The sequence below is a fragment of the Ursus maritimus genome (genome assembly GCF_017311325.1).
Source record: "Ursus maritimus isolate PB19 chromosome X unlocalized genomic scaffold, ASM1731132v1 scaffold_X1, whole genome shotgun sequence".
NCBI classification, from domain to species: Eukaryota; Metazoa; Chordata; class Mammalia; order Carnivora; family Ursidae; genus Ursus; species Ursus maritimus.
The window spans coordinates 96014608-96032748 of NW_024423319.1; positions in this window are offsets into that span (position 1 = coordinate 96014608).

An 18141-nucleotide genomic window follows, 5' to 3' on the forward strand; every position below is an offset into this window, starting at 1 on the left:
TCAAATTAAAATTTTAAAATGTATTAGACAATATTTTTTATTCCTGTAATACCATCTCTTTCATTATATTAGAACATGAATTTCTTTTTAAACTTAGAGTAATTTACTAAGACTTTTTAAAAATCTATGTTTATAAATATGTTTGGTCAGTAGTTGTCTTAATTTGTTTTATAATTCTCAGCTTTATCAATTTTATAAAATACAAAATTAGATATATTTCATCTTTCTCTTTGTTTCTGAACTATTTTTAAAGTAAGGCAATTATTTTTTTCTATGAAACTTTAAAATATTCACCCCAAAATTCATTCAACAGTTAGTTTTAGAGATGATAATCATTTGTCCATCTCTTCCATGGTTATCCTTCTCTTCAAGTTTTCTACTTCTTCTTTTAACTAATTCCATGATTTTTAAAATGATCCATTTTTATGAATGTTAAAATCTGTTAACAATAATATGATTGTAAGCTTGTTTATATTGCTTTCTAATTTCTAAATGTATTTGTGATTGCTTCCTTTTATTTTTGATTTAGATTTTAGATTAATTCTATTTTGTTTTATGTTTCTTTTTTGAAAGCATCCATATTTGAGAATTTTAATTGAGTAGATACAACCTCATATTTTATGTCTTATTAATTTCTATGATAAGAAACAAGAACAATATGTTCCTGCATCTTTGCTTTCCTTTCTTTGGAATTCCTTAGACTTGTTTAATTTAGATGTTATTTTGTTTTGTTCATTTAGTTGTTTATTACTATTCTTATTAAAAGTTTAGAAATGAGGGGCACCTAGGTGTCTCAGATGGTTACGCATCTGCCTTTGGCTCAGGTCATGATCTCTGGGTCCTAGGATCAAGCCCCAAGTTGGGCTCACTGCTCAGCAGGAAGTCTGCTTCTCTCTCTACCTCTTCCTCCCCCCCTCACTAGTTCTCTCTTTCTCTCTCTCTCTCTCTCTCAAGTGAATAAATAAAATCTTTAAAAGAAGTTTAGAAATGAAAAAAAATTGTATAGAATTTTGTATTCTCATTACTTTTTTACTAAATGCAGAAAAGTGTTTTGTTTTCCATTTTTCAATATTTTTTTATTATGGATTGCTATTTTAAGCTGTTATTAATTTTGAATTTTAAAGAATTGTGTTTAGGGGCACCTGGGTGGCAGCCACTTAAGCATCCAACTTTTGATTTCAGCTCAGGTCATGATCTCAGGATCTAGAGATTGAGCCCTGCATCGGGTTCTGTGCTCAGTGCAGAGTCTGCTTAGGACTCTCTCTCTCTCTCTTTCCCTCCCTCCTGTGCTCACTCACTCTCAAACAAATCAATAAATCTTTAAAAAAGAAAAAGGATTGTGTGTAGGGATTATGGCTTGTACAATTTATAGTTTATATGATACATTTTTGTAAATGTTTGAACAAAGCTTAAAATGATTTATTGTCTTCAGTTTCAATTTTTTAAATAGACCTATTAGAACATCAAGAAATCTTGATGTCATATTTTAAAATGTTCTCGATTATCTTAAATGTTGAGGGATACATTACAAATCCCCTAAAAATGTGTATCTGCTACTGATTCCTATGGTTTCTTTTTTTGTTTTTTGTTTTTAATTTTTTAAACAGTAATATGTGCTCAAGAATTTGTTAATGTAATGCCATCATTCTGAATCAGGCTGTTAAAGAATAGAAAACTATACTATTTTCTTCTTTAACGCTGACGAAAATTTACTGTGCTTTGATTTTGATATTGCACAACTGTTTGCTAACTTCATCTATCCTTTTATTTTGAAATATCTCTGTGTGTGTATATGTATGTTTTCTTGTTACAGTGTATTATGATTTTGTTCTTTAAATGAATAATAGTACTTTTTATTTGGATAGAGGAGTTCGGCTTGTCATATTTTTATTCCTTATAATTTATTAGCCTTATTTCAATAATTTATGCTCTTTGATTCAATTGTTCCTTGCCATTTTCTGTCTCTCTTTTTTTGACTATGAATTTATTTAATCCAAAATATATATTGAGGAACTTAAGTGGCAAGACACGTATTCAAAAGTTAGTTGAAAATCTGTCTTCCCCAACACATGATAGAAATTTAATACACCTGTTTCTGTGCTATCCCTGACCAAAGTCCATTCTTCAATAATTTCAATTTCAACCTTAACCAGTTCACTATAATGTACCTTTATCACTATTTAATTCTTTCTTTTAAGATTTTTGTTTTGCTCTTTTGTAATCAATTTTTTTTTTGAAATAGAGAGAAAGAGACAGAGCACACATGAAAGGGAGGGGAAGAGAGAATCTTAAGCAGGCTCCACACCCACTGTAGAGCCTGACACAGGGCTTGATCTCACGACCCTGAGATCATGACCTGAGCCACCCAGGTGCCTCTTTTATAATCAATTTTCTAGCCATATTTATTCCATGTATTTATATCCAAAACTGCTATCAGTACTCACCTATAATTGTTGAAGTTTCCTTTTTTACCTATTTGCCCATGGAAGAAGTTTCAGAGTGTGATATTTTGTGTTAACATCCATTTCAGAATGTGTTTTTATGACCCCGTCAATTTGGACAATGGCTTACCTATTGTAGGGGCCAAGGATAGGCTGACCAAAAATGTACACTTTGGCATATTGATTATTTTAAATGAAATCTACTTAAGAAACAGCTCAGCAGGGAGTCTTCTTGAGATTATCTTTCTCCCTCTTCCTCTGACCTCCCCCCACCTCTCTCTCTAACATTAATAAATAAATCTTTTAAAAGAAAAAAATTCCTCCTCAACACTATGTATATAAGTACTAATTACATTTTAAAACAACAGAATACAGGGGATTATTTTTCATTTTTTCAGATATAGAGATTAAGATTGAGAAATCTAAAATCAGATTATTGTAGAGGAAAATAGAAGAATTCGATCTTAGTGATTAGAAGACTTTTTTTCTTTATCACTAAATTCCAAAAAGGTTACCTTGTAGCAATGCCGAATATAATTAAAATGGAAAAACATTAGTTATATGGAGGAAAAAAAGTTTTCTGCAAGGTAGAAAAACTTAAAGAAAAATAATTAAACCTAAGTATATTGTGATGTTATTTTTCCCCCTATATATAAGTCATGTGGCTTCATCTAATTTTGTTAATGCTTAATGATGTTTTGTTTTAGTTTTTTAGAGGTCATGTTCCTTTGTAATTTAAAAAAAAATCTAGCAGTTGTTTTGAAATCTTTCCCCTTGTCTTTTATAAATCAAAACAAAACAAAACAACCCCCCAAAACATAGAAGAGATATAGTCTTTCCTCAAGGCTACAGAGAAAGGTTTCATCTCCATAGGACTGTAGCTTCATTTTTTTCTCAGTTGAGGAACTGAATGCATCTTCATTTAAGATATAAATTTAAAGACAAATTAACATTTCAGTTAAAAATATCTAACAGCTATTCACTGAGAATGGGGAACAAAGATTTGAAGTTTGATTCTTTCCATTTCTGGACATTCCAAAGTCTTGGAGAATACTACTCCTACTAGATTTTTTCCTAATTATACTCCTGCATTAGCACTTCATTTGTGAAAAATGACACTTCCTAGAATGTTGATCGTGTACAGGGAGGAAAAATAATTTTCCCTCTACTCTTCTAGCTTCTTGGCTGAGAACCCCTGGAATAAAAGATTAACAGGACAAAAAGCAACCAGGAGTTTAATAACATGTATACCTCCTGTGTATATGGGAGAGACCCAGGAAAACTGAGTAACTCCCCCAAATGGACTTAAGTACCACCTTAAATACCATCTTCAGCAAGAGACAAAAGAAGGCGTTGATGGAGAAGCCAGTTATAGGAGGTTATCAGAACACAGTAAAAAAAGGTGAGGTTGTTGGGAAGATTTAAGTCCATGTTTTCTTCATTGATAAGAGTTTCTAGAGATTTAGAGTCATCCTGCTCTTCCTGATACAGAGAAGGAGAAACCCTTACATGTGGAGTTTTCCTTTATACATGTAAATGTCTCCTACAAAAGGGTAACTTCTACTTGGTTTTCAGAGCTTGTCCTGTGTCTGCTCTTTCTTAAAAATAACCAGCCCAAGATAAACCTTATCCAAAGGGGCATATTTTGGGGTGACAAATTCAGCTCTGCTTCAGTTATCACCAGTTCATGTCCATGATCCAGCTTCCTGAACTACTACGTGTGTGATGAATATAGGGGCACCAAAGTGACCCAGCCCATGATGCCTCAAATATTAGTTTTTGTTAGATAAATAACTACATAGTGTTCTGATTTTCACTGAAGCCAAAGAAAACAGTAGATGGAAAGAAGCTGATGTAGCTGTGTACTGTCTTCTTTTTAACACTAGAAGATTTGCTTCACAGCCTTTGATGTTAGTATTTCTTCTGGATTCATGTAATTAACCACCTAATTCCTTTCTCTTTTTTCCCCCTATATTCTTGTAACTGTTTTAGTCAAAAGTATAAGTAAGCAAGTCAGGGACAGCCAGATGTGTGCTAATTGAATAGACTTCAGTATTTCAGGGTGCTTGAAACAATCTGCATCTCTCAGTGATCTTTTTGCACAAAAACCAAGGCAAACTTCACTTTAGCTGAGAAAAAATAAGTTCATTTTCTAGAGATAAGATTTTACAAAACTGGAAATATGTCATTATTGCAGTATACTTTGTTTATTTATACCCTAAAAAAGGTATCTTGAGAATTTCGTCTCAAGGTAGACGTAAAATCCTCAGGACAGGTGAGAGAGGGTGACTCGTTTCCATACTAACAAGTAAGTTAAGAAAATCTGATCAATTTATGTTGAGTAGAGTTTAAAAGTCACCTGCCTTTTCACTCTTGTCCCTATTTTCCCAAGTATTAGCAGTGTTATTTATAATCTCTGTTGGGAAAGAAACATTTTTCTCTACCTTCCAAGATTCTTTTTGCTGGTCTAAGAATTAAACTGACATAAGACAGATTAACAGGAGGAAGTAAAATATAATTATGTATGCATGGGGGCTTCATAAGAATATGAGGCCCACAGGCAGCCAAGCAACTGAAGCGTATATGCCATCTAGAGCTAAGGATATGGGGGTAGGGGTCTGGGGCTTCAGAGGGAAGGAAGACAATTCACAGAAAGACGGAAAGAGTAAATAAATACTTGGTAAACAAATATATGCTGGGCCACAGAAATGACAGGACACAGACGAATTTTAGTAAACAGACATTGCTAAATTCCTCCATGTCTACCACCCTGGGTGTCATATCATACTGTAGTTATCTGTGGTGATAGCAGCTTCCTTCCTGGAGCAGGTCCTCTATCTAAATTATTTTAGGAATTTAGGAGAAAGGTCAAAGGTTCTTCCCAAGGCTTCTGTTTCTTAAAAATAATCAACCTCGAATAATCCACCTGACAAAGAGACACATTTTGGAGTGGCAATTTTTGCTTCCCTATACCTTCTTTACTAACTATAACTAGTATTTTGAAAATAAATAAAAATAAAGCCATTGATTAAAACTCAAAATCAAGACACTAAAAAAATGCTCTTGCTAATATGGGTCCCATTACTTATACGGCATAAGTATTTAATAACATTGTGAAAACCTATGTTCTAATGCTTTCCTCTCTATGGAAGTTGCTCTTAATACCATAATTTTATCTAAGTCTACCTTAAGTCCTTTTTGATGAAAAAGAAACTCCAGAATAGATTCTGTACCAATCATCATGCTGAGAAAAATCAATGATACTTTCTAACTACTCAGAGTGTCCCTTTTCATTCTTTCAGTGAAACTAAATTTTAAGCCCATACTCTCCCTGATCTGCCCTATTCTGTTGTGAACATGTTAGTTCAGAAGGAAAGAGAAGTAAAACCTTGCAAGTCAAACCAGCTTTCAGAGCCAAGTAGTGATGTTCATTCTTGTATAAGATAAATGAAAATTATAATTGGTGAGACCATCGCATACTTCAGTGTTTATTCAAATGAAATGGAAAATATGCATGTAGCGTGGGAAATAAAACTAATTCCCAGCAGCAATCCAACAAAATTACTTATATATCAGCAGCAGACATTATAAATGGTATATTTCAGCAATAATTCTTAACCATAATGTCAAACTATTGCCAGTCACGCTTAGCTGTTACTACATGCAATATTTGCATCTTTCTACTCCTATTAATTCTGGAAAACAGTGCAATGAAAGAGACACACCCAATATTTTCATATAGAATTTGTATTTAACATATGTTCCTTCCATACTTTTAGTTTAAATGTAAAATTAACATAAAACTTAAGTATGTGCAAAAGGAGTTTTTAGAGTTTGTCAATAAATGCATGTCTTGTGTGTACAGATACTAGTGCAACCAAAATCTAAAGGCACAACGTGTTAATGTTTATAGATGCATAGGTAAGTAGAATACTAGATAGATCGATATAGGTATGTCATCACTTCATGAGAACATTTAAAAATATATAGTGTTTAAAAGTTGATCCAAAAACCTGAATATATTAAGTTTCTTAAGGATTTAATAAAACTCAGAAGAATTAAAATTATATTTAAATCATCATATCAGCCAGATTTCAGGAAGGAAAAGAAAGCCCTCACCAGATTGTTCAATAGGAAATATTTAAACATGTTGGAAAAAATGAAAATGCAAACCAAGAACCTGAAATAACCCAGAGATTTTCAGTATCGTGAAGCTCTTACCCTTCCTAGAGATGGAGGGATATTGGGGACAAGACCCTTACAAAAAATAACTCCAAATTGATTTAAGACTTAAATGTCAAACCTGAAACCGTAAAACTACAAGAAAACATAGGGGAAAATCTCCTTGACATTGGTCTTGGAAATGATTTTTTGGATATGACACCAAAAGCACAAGCAACAAAAAGCAAAAATCAACAAGGGGGGCTATATCAAACTAAACAGTTTCTGCACAGCAAAAGAAAGGATCAACAAAATGAAAAGGCAATGTACAGAAAGGGAGAAAATATTTGTAAACCACATATCTGTTAAGGAGATGATATGCAAAATATGTAAGGAAATACAAATGAAAATTGCAATGAGGTATCACTTCACACCTGTCAGAATGGCTAAAATCAACAACACAAGAAACAGCAGGTATTCACAGGGATGTGGAGAAAGGGGAACCCTCCTGCACTGTTGGTGGGAATGCACGCTGGGGCAGCTACTGTGGGAAACAGTATGGATGTTCCTCAAAAAGTTAAAACTGGAACTACCTTCTGATCCAGCAATTGCACTACTAGGTATTTACCCCAAAGAGTTAAAAAATACTAATTGAAAGGGATACATGCACGCTGATGTTTACAGCAGCATTATCTACAATAGCCAAATTATAGAAACTGCCCTAGTGTCCATCGACTGGTGAATGGATAAAGAAGTGGGGTGTGTGTGTGTGTGTGTGTGTGTGTGTAATGGAATATTACTCAGCCATAAAAAAGAATGAAAACTTGCCATTTGTAATGACATGGATGGAGCTAGAGAGTATCATGTTCAGTGAAATAACTCAGAGAAAGACAAATACCATATGATTTCACTCATATGTGGAATTTAAGAAACAAACCAATGAGCAAGGGGAAATAAAGAGAGAGAGAGGCAAGCCAAGAAACAGACTCTTAACAGTGGAGAACAAACTGATGGTTACCAGAGGGGAGGTGAGTGGGGGGATGGGTTACATAGGTGAAGGGGAGTAAGGAGTGCACTTGTTGTGATGAGCACAGTGCATTGTACAGAAGTGTTGAATTACTATATTGTACACATGAAACTGATATTACACTGTATGTTAACTAACTGGAATTTAAATAACTTAAAACACGTATATAAAACACATATAAATGAGAGAAAGGAACTCATACAACTGTATAGCAAAAACACCAAATAATTCAATTAAAACATGTGCTAAAGACCTAAATAGACTTTTTTTTTTTCAAAGAAGACATAAATGGCCAGCAGGTACTTGAGAAAGTGGCAACATCACTATTAATCACCAGGGAAATGCAAGTCAAAGCTGCAACAAGATCTCACCTGACAACTGTTAGAATGACTATTATCAAAAAGGCAAGCGATAAGATGTGCTGGTGAGGATGAGGAGAAAAAGGAAGCCTGGTGCACTGTTGGTGGGGATGTGACCTGGTACAGCTACTATGGAAAACAGTATGGAGGATCCTCGATAAATTAAAAATAGAACTACCATATGATGCCACAATTCCACTTCTGGGTATATATCCAAAGAAAATGAAATCACTATCTTGAAGTGATATATGCACCCTCGTCACCAACATGTTTATTACAGAATTATTTACAATAGCCAAGACAAGGAAATAATCGACCTGTCAACAGATGAACGGATAAAGAAAATGTAGGGTGGATAGATAGATGATATAGATAGATATATATTAGATATAGATATAGATGCAGATATATAATAAAATATTATTCTGCCCTAAAAAGAAAGAAATCTTGCCATTGTGACAACATGAATAAAATTTGAAGACATTGTGCTGGGAGAAATAAGTTGGAGAAAGACAAATACTGTATGATATCACTTATGGGTAGAATATAAAAGAAAACTCATAGAAACAGAGAATAGATTTGTGGTTGCTGTGGGGGTGGGATGAGGGAAATGGGTGAAGGTGGGCACAAGGTGCAAATTTTCAGTTATAAGGTGAGTTAGTTCTGAGGATCTGTACAGCATGTTAACCATAGTTAATGGTACTCTAGTGTGTACTTGAAAGTTACTAAGAGAGTAGATCTTAAAAGTTCTCACCACAGGGATGCCTGGGTGGCTCAGTCATTTAAGCATCTGCCTCCGGGTCAGGTCATGATCCCAGGGTCCTGGGGTGGAGCCCCACATCAGGCTTCCTGCTCAGCGGGGAGTCTGCTTCTCCCTCAGCCTCTGCCTCTGCTTCTCCCCCTGCTTGTGCTCCCTCCCTCCCTCTCTCCCTCAAATAAATAAATAAAATCTTTTAAAAAAATGTTCTCACCACAAAAAAGAAAGAAAGAAAAAGTAACTGAGGTAATGGATCTGTTAACTAACCATATCAAGGTAATCATTTTGCAATATATACATATATCAAATCATTGCTTTGTATACCTTAAACTTACACACTATTATGTTAATTGTATCTCAGTAAAGCTGGGAAAAATAAAATAAATGAAAAAGTGGGTAAGGTAAGAAGTGGTGTTAAAGTAACACAATTGGGGCAGAGAGGTATAAGTGAAGACCATGAATGAAGAGCCTGTCTTTGAAAGCAGGAATTACAGAGGAAACATGTTGCAGAAACAGCAACTTCATGGAGACACTGCTTATTCAGAGGCAGGGGGTGGAAATACTTGGTCTTCTTTCTCCCTCTCTTCTGCAGATCTCCTGCTGGCACTTCTTATGGGTCAAACCTAACAGGAATTCTTTTGGCAAGGGAACCTGGGAAATGTAGTCTTCAGTGGTCGATATCTGATTAGGCAGGACAAAGCAGGGGAAGGACAAGAATGGATCTGAGGGCAAAGAGATGACTGATCCAATCCTTAAAAACATGGCAGGGCCAATGTTCAATGGAAATCTCAAGAGATCATAGATGGAAATTACAGTTAACCTGAGAAAAGGTCATATAAACCCTATAGATGTTCATTAAAGTAATAAAGGCAGGAGCTTGTAACTACAGTTTGCTTTTTAATCATTTTGATATAGAGGACTTTCTGCCCTGGAAATGCAAAGACAGATGAGAGAGAAAGAAGGGGATGTTTTTCTGATAGCTTTGCCTGGAAAGGAGGCATTTTCCTACTCAAGTGGCAAGGTTTCCTGAGGAGAAAAAAAATGGTCCCTGCTGAGTCCCAGAATGAAAACCACAGAGTGACTGAAGCTTGGGCATAATTACAGATAGCCTAGAAGAAGCATGAAAAATGGATAAGAGACAGTGAATTCCATTTATACAGTTTACTTCTATGCCACATGTCTCTGAAGTTGTTTGAAGGGGCTTCAAACAAAACCCACATACCATAAGAATATAGAGTAGACTCTGATTATTTGGTCTAGGGAAAGGAGTAATTAAAATATCTCCCCAAATTAGAGCTTTTTAAATTTGCTGTGAAAGTACATAAAATTTGACTTTTGGCTTTTGGGAAAGGAAGGCCAAACATGACTTATGGACCTAGCTCTCATAATCAGCATGGGAAAGTATACCACTTATTCACGGGAATTATAAGTATTGCCAGACACAAAGTCCTAAAAATTCTCAATAGAAATTTATCTAAAAACATTGTATGATAAAGTGTACATTGACTACAGTAAAATTTTATAGCAAAGGTGAAAGCTATATACCATAGGAATCTTTCTTATTATCAAGTATGAGAGAATCTGAACGTTTAACATTAAACCACATTTCAGAGAAGTCAGTTGTTCAAGAGCCTGACTGACTTGATGTAGTGCCCATTAATGGTTTCATTAATGGGCATGTCCAAAATGTGCTCCAGGGAGGAAAAACTCCATAATATAAAAAGATGTCCAAAATGCCCACATAAGTTTGTGAAATGCTGTATCAGGTACTATAACCCTCCAGGATATTCTAATTTAGTAAGACCATACCAAAGGATCTGAATAGTCCCTCAGAGAGAAATCTATTGAAAGTTTTTCAGACTAATGTTTTCCAAACACTGTTGATCACAGAATCTATTTGAGACTGAAGTTCGTTAACATTTTGGGGGACCAGGTTTTCACATTTCTCACTTTGGGGAACTCTAGGCTCATGTCATCACATAAATAAATTTAGAATGTGTATAAGCATTGTATGAGTCCCATGCTCACTATTATCATTAATAGTAAACAAAGTGCTGCCCCTTACTGGATGCTATTTAGAAGATATTCAGTACTGATAATAAGAATTACCATACTAAGGGCATCTGGGTGGCTCAGTCAGTTAAGTGTCTGCCTTCAGCTCAGGTCATGATCCCAGGGCCCTGGGATCGAGACCCGCACATCAGGCTCCCTGCTCGGTGGGGAGCCTGCTTCTTCCTCTCCCACTCCCCCTGCTTGTATTCCCTCTCTCACTCTCTCTCTCTCTCTGTCAAATAAATAAAATCTCAAAAAAAAAAAAAAAGAATTACCATACTGAGCATCTCCTATAGACCAAGAAACTATGGCCTATGAATAATTTATCTCATCACAACAAATTAAGTAACCATTATGCCCATTTAATAGATGGTAGTGAAAATTCTTTGAATACCAAAAAATAAAAATCACTTTTTATTAAGAAAACTAAAAAAAACCTAAGGAAGGGGAACTTTCCAGAACAAGGAATCTGCCTTCTGTCCATCGATGGGAAGTGTCTTCATGAAAATCCAGGAAATTCAACAGTGCTCAAATTTAGAACTGCTGTAGCATTTGATAACTTTGGGTTATATATGTTTTAGCAGGACACACATGAGGGTACCCTGGGAGCAGTATGGGGAAAGTGTGAACAGCTCTGGTCCTTAACTAGGAAACCATTACTAATGGTAACTTGATCCATTTTATTTTAATCACCATAAATTCCTGGTGATTTTCACTCAGCCACATAACCTCATCTGCCACATGGAAAAATATCTAACATGGAGGTGTTGTGACAATAGATTTTTTTGAGGATTTTTTTATTCCTCAGCTTTCTAGCAACTATCTGTTGAGCACTATAACCATGTAAGTTTACAGTGCTAAGCAACAAAATGAAGATGCACTGACCAAACTATTAAGGAGATTCCACAGGAAGCCATTAATAGGTGTTCTGTGATCATTTTCTCTTTTCTGCTTGTCTCTCAAAGTTCCAGACAATATAAATAAGCTCAGAGGGTCTCAAACCTAAGTGCACATTGAAATCTTCAGCAGGGCTTTCAAGGAAAAAAAACATAATGGAGCCTACCACAAATCATTAAATCGGAAACTCAGGCGTAGCACCTAGACATAAATATTTTTTTTAAAAGCTTTCCACATTTTTCTAACAGCAGCTAAGATGGAAAACTCTGACTCAGTTGTAAATGTAGTCTCAGAAGTATCAAATGAGGAAGCAGTAGTAGAGTAAAAAAATAAGAGATGAAAAACTATAGAAGAATAAAATAGAAAGGAACAGGATCCAGAGATGACCGAGAAAGTGAAGCATAAAAGTGGCATCTGTGACATGAGCATAAGTTTAATAGGAGCTAGGCATTGAGATACTACAGGGAGAATCTATAAACATCTTTAAAATATAACTCCAACAGAAATTATCTACAACGGTGATTAGCAAACCTTGTTGTTTAATTGAATCAGCTGGGTGAGACTGTAAAAAGCCAGATGCCCAGGTTGCACCCCAGACCATATAAATCAGTATTTCTGGAGTTGGTGCCTTTTGGCTTGGGGTATTGGTACTTTTAAAGCTCCACAAGTGATTCCAGTGTGCAGTAATGAAAGTTTCTCAAATTTCAATGTTCATATGAATAACTGGGGATCCTGTAAAAGATCAGATTCTGATTATGTAGGTCTGGGGCTGGACCCAAGATTCTGCAGTCTCAGTATTTCCCATCTGCTGCTGCTTTTGCTGCTGCTGCTCTAAGAAACACACTTTAAATAATAAGGATTGGAACACTGGCTCTCAAACTTGGCTGCATATTGGAATACCCTGGCGAACTTTAAAAGTTGCTGATGCTTTGATCCCAACCCCCGATGGTGTAACAGATATGGTGTCAGTATGGTATAAACCACTCATTGAAATGCCTTTGATTGCCGTTCTCCCTTCCCCACCTTACCCTTCCCTTCTGTGCTTCCTTAGACAATCGTTCAAATCAATTACCTGCACCCACATCCTAGTGTCAAAGTTGACTTTTAGGGGATCCCATGCCAAGACCCCACCTTCAGTCTTGTAACACAACTCATCTGATATGGTGTTCTCTTCCTCCTTCCTCTTTTTTCAAGGTTCAGTTTTTTTCATGACAATATTTGCTCTATCCCTTCCAGTCTAATGCTTTCAGTCTGACAGAAAAAAAATTGAGGGTTTCCTGGGTGGCTCAGTTGGTTAAGTGCCTGTCATTGGCTCAGATCATGACCCCGGAGCCCCAGGATAGAGCCCCGCATCGGTCTCCCTGCTCAATGGACAGCCTGCTTCTTCCTCTGCCCCTCACCTTGCTTGTGTTCTCTCTCACTCTCACTTTCATTCTCTCTCCCTCTCAAATAAATACATAAAATCTTTAAAAAATCGAAACAAAATAGAAGCTGAGACTTTCTACTTTTTTCTGTCACTTCATAACATTGCCCCATGCACTCCCAATAAATTAAACTGTGATTTTTATTGTTGTGAGTCTTGCTCTGAAAATGATTCTAAAAACCTGTATGTTATTCTTAACAATTTTTTCAAGTTTTGGCTCAATTTTAGTTTATTCTTTCATGAAATTACACTTAGGTGTCCAGATCCTCTAATTTGTATTCATCATAGGTCATTTTCTTAGGGTTCACTAATCTGGTATTCTCATTTTCCACAATGTGAGAGAACAGGTAAATAAAGAAGGAAAATTATATGAATAAAAGTCATACAGTAGGGACTCATCCACCTGTCCATGAATCCAATCATTCAGTTAATGTTTACTGAATATCCACTATGCGGTGTCTAAATACTGGGAAGCAGAGTAAAGAGGGCAGACAGATAAGCATTTTGACTAATGATTAGTGACTCTAAAGCAAAAATATGATAATTTCATATTATGCCAATTATTGTAAATGAAATACACAGAGTGTGATAGAGGTAGGAGTGTGTGTTGGGAAGTACAACTTTATAGACAATGGTCCGTGAAGGCTGCTCCAAAGAAGAGTTATTTGAGATAAATTCCAAAGGCTCAGCCCCTTTTATTCATAAGAGAATATTTTAAGCAATCATCACATCTAGTAAATAAATACAGTACAGTTCTAACTGGTTAGATTCTTTGATTTACAAAGCCAGACTAAATTAAAAAGTGCAAAGAGGCTGCAAGATACAGGTAGACTTACAATACAAATGAGACTTACTAAAGAATGTGATAAATCTCCAAGTACCGAGATAGGAAAATGCCTAAAGAATGTAATAATTTTTTTGGGGGGGGGGTAGCTCAGTCAGTTAAGCGTCTGCCTTCCGCTCAGGTCATAATCCCGAGCTCCTGGGATCATGATTCCGGGGTACTGAGATCAAGCCCTGTGTAGGGTTTCCTGCTCAGCGGAGAGCCTGCTTCTCCCTCTCCTGCTCTCCCTGCTTGTGAGCTCTCTCTCTCTCTGTGTCAAATAGATAAATAAAATATTTTACAAGATAATAATTTAAAAAGAATTTAATGTTTTTAAATGCAGAATTATATCATTTAATTTATATTTAAAATACACATACACACACACTTAGATATATGTATATATCTCATGTTTGTCTTAGCCTTAACTTATCTCCATTTGAACGGTCATAGAATATATTTAGAACGTTGCACAGAGAACTGTTAGCAAGAATTACCTTCAAAGTGTGAGACTGGGGAGAAAGTGGTAAAAGGATTTTGCTCAGTGATAATTTATGCCCTCCAAGTTTGCTAGTATATTTATAATGTTACACATAGTGTTTATAATGTTATATATAATAGTTGTAAAAAGGGGGAAATAGACAAATAAGAAACAGGTGATGGTAGTACAGGTAGAAATAAATACAAAACACAAAAACTAATTGAAAGTTTTAAAAATGAAAAAAATTAAATTAGGATTAAAAATAAAATAACTTAAATTTGAAAAAAAAATTTAAACATTAAAAAATAATTTAAAATGGGGTGCCTGGGTGGCTCAGTCAGTTAAGTGTCTACCTTCGGCTCAGGACATGATCCTAGGATCCTGGGATAGAGCCCTGAGTTGGGCTTCCTGCTCCGTGGAGAGTCGGCTTCTCCCTCTCCCTCTGCCCCTCCCCAACTCGTGTGTGTGTGTGTGTGTGTGTGTGTGTGTGTGTAATGGAATATTACTCAGCCATAAAAAAGAATGAAAACTTGCCATTTGTAATGACATGGATGGAGCTAGAGAGTATCATCATGACCCCGGAGTCCCAGGATAGAGAAAATTTCTGTATGTAACAGTCAGATGTTCAATCATAATTGCCTTGGTCAATATAAATTTAATCTTTCTTGAAGAAAAAAGCTAATTTTAGTTAATTCTAAAACAACAAAATCAGGGTTAATTTGAAAAGCAGTTATTTTCAGGGTAGACTTTACATGCTTCGGGCAAAGGCCTTTGCAATATTTGCAGAGTAATGTTTCAGAGTTAAGTACAAAGCTGTTTTTGATCCTGAAATATTTAGTACTCTATAAAAAGAATCATCAAACCAACATATTGCCATGCAGACTTAACTAAAATAAATAGTGCCTAAAATAAACAGTGTTGTGATTTTTAAACCAGACATATTCTAAATGGGAAAAAAATGTACATCTCTGTATTAAGTAGATTCTTCCAGATTAAACTTAAATTAGGTAAAGTGGTCATCATGCAAATTGTGAAATAAATCTAGAAAAACAAGTTTAGATAATGAGAAAAATGACACTCTAGAGCTCTACAAATATAAATTTCCGAGGCTAAAGAGCTGAAGCAGTGCTTGTGGTCTAGAACAAAGTGGTGTATTTCTAAGCAGTGGGAAGAACAGACTATCCTCTAAATCAATAAATGCTTGCTAGTGCAATTGACTGTCCATTAGTAAATACAATTAATTTAGACCTATTTCAATTCTACACAGAAATAAATTCTAGATGAAGTAGAGAGCTACGTGATAAAAAAATAATCATTGAAAGCATTAAATGTCACTGTGAGAAAGGCCTTCCTAAATACCAGAGGAGTCATAAATAAAAATATTAACATATTTTAGTATATATCATGTCAAATGGAGAGATACAATGTAGGAAAAATTGTAACTCATTTTGTAAATGAAGACAAACATTTAAAAAACATGAGTTTCTACATATTCCATAGAAAATGACACAAGTCAATTGTTAACAAAACATATGAGGGCAAGTCAGAAAATACAAAATATAAATGGCCAATAAACATACGAAAATATGCACGAAGTTATTAAAAATTAACAGAGCAAATTAGAAAACTGCAAAATATAATTTTTTCTTAATCGTAGTAAGATCAATAATGTTAGATGTTACTAGAAATGTGAAAAAATGGGTACGTGAATACATTATCATTGGAGTAAATTTGTTAACCATTTTTGGAAGGTAATTTATTGGTATCTATCAAAATGTGAAAAGCCAGTACTTTTTTTTTTTAACAAATTCCAGTTCTAAGAAATTATTTTATGGAGACCCTACACATGTGTCCAGTAATCAGTGTTCAAGACATTCCTTGCAGCACTGACTATATAGCTTAAACAAACAAGTAAATTTAAAACAGCCATCATAAGAGAGTGGTTAAATAAACTGGGCTACACCTTCTCTGTATAATGCTTTCTAGTTATTTTTTAAAAATAAAGTATATATTGTTAAGGTAATAAAAATGTTATAAATCCTATGTAAGGAACAAAATATATACAGGTTTCTGCATAACCATGTGTAAGTAAAGGAAATTTAAATGGCCAAATGGGCACCGATCTCAGGACAAATATGATTCTCTAAATAGTAGAATACAAGAAGGAGAGCAGAGAGTTATATTTATATTTCACTCTTTACACTTTGTATCATATGGGTCTTTTATGTGTATAGTCCTTTATTACCTCTAGAAGGAAGGAAGGAAGGAAGTGCATTTGTAAAAAATCTCATCCGGTCTCAGGCACTGTGCCTGGCACATTCTTTCCTTTCTTTTTTTCCTCATTGTATTCTCTGTATAATTTAAGGAGAGAGACAGAAAAGAAGGGAGAAAAAGAGGGAATAAAAAAGGAAAGAAGAAAAGAAGGATGGTTAGCCTGTCTTAAAGGGGTAGGGATTTTGAATTTTTGTTCCCAGTGTACTGATACATTATAATCACTCAAAAAATAGTTGTTAAATAAAGGGAAGGAGCGGGGGTAGAATGGATTTCTATGAATTCTTCTCAATACCTGGAAAATATACAAATAACAGTATAATAATATCTTTTGTGATCACTTGTAGTTATCTTAAACTATGTGGTAGAATGTATTTTTAATATACACTCCTATGGATCAAATGTTTTACAACAAAAGCGTATAAGCACTAAAAACATTAGAATCTTAGAAATCAGACATGGAAGCAATATATCAGTTCACCTAGATCAGGTTTTAATTTTCAATGGTAAGACTGTGCTTGTTCTAAGAAAATTCTTTGAAAAGCAGTACTCTTTTGTCCAAATACTTATTTTCTGCCAACAGTATACTAACATTGTACTGTATATTTCTTTAGTCATAATTTCTGTGAAACTTGCTTACAACTTAAAATATACATTAAAGAGTTGAAGTTAAATTAAGAATTAGGAAGTAGTCGGTGGTAAAACTAAGACAACATATTAGATTAATAATGAAAATTTTATCTATTGTACATTTCCATTGCTTCCTCCATTTCATGTTTTTTCTTTCCTACATTTATGTAAAAAAACTAATAAAAACAAATATTAACCTATCACATTTTAAGTTAATCATCATTATTAAATGTCCTTTCCTTTTAATTCTCACGTATTTTGCTGTTTATTCCTGATATTTGCATTTGATCTCTAGACATATGATGGCAAAGTTTAGTTGTCATTGTGAAGATGTAAATGCATGTTTTATTTTTAATTAATTTTCTCCGTCTATTTATTCATATTCCCATTTTGTCTATATTTTCTTTTCCTATTCCTTTCTAATTATCATACATTCCTTCTGTGTGAAATTCTATGATCTAATTATGTAATTATGATATTTAATTGTTATGTATTAATTAGTTAATCCAACAAATATTTATTGAGTGTACCCATTACAATTTTAGGCACTGGGGATCCAGTAGGAAAAATATCACTGTCCATCATGGAGCTTCTAGTCTAGTGGGAATTGACAGACCAAAAACATAATAAATTCACATATGCTACAACAGGTTGTAATAATTGCTATAAAAATGACAGGATAAAAGGAACAAGGAATACAGGGGAAGGACAACCCCTCAAAGTGATAGGAAGTGAGGGAGGGAGCTGATTAGGTATCTACAGGAAGAGATTGCTAGGCAAAGGAAACAGGTGCAAATAACTAAGACAGAAACATGTATG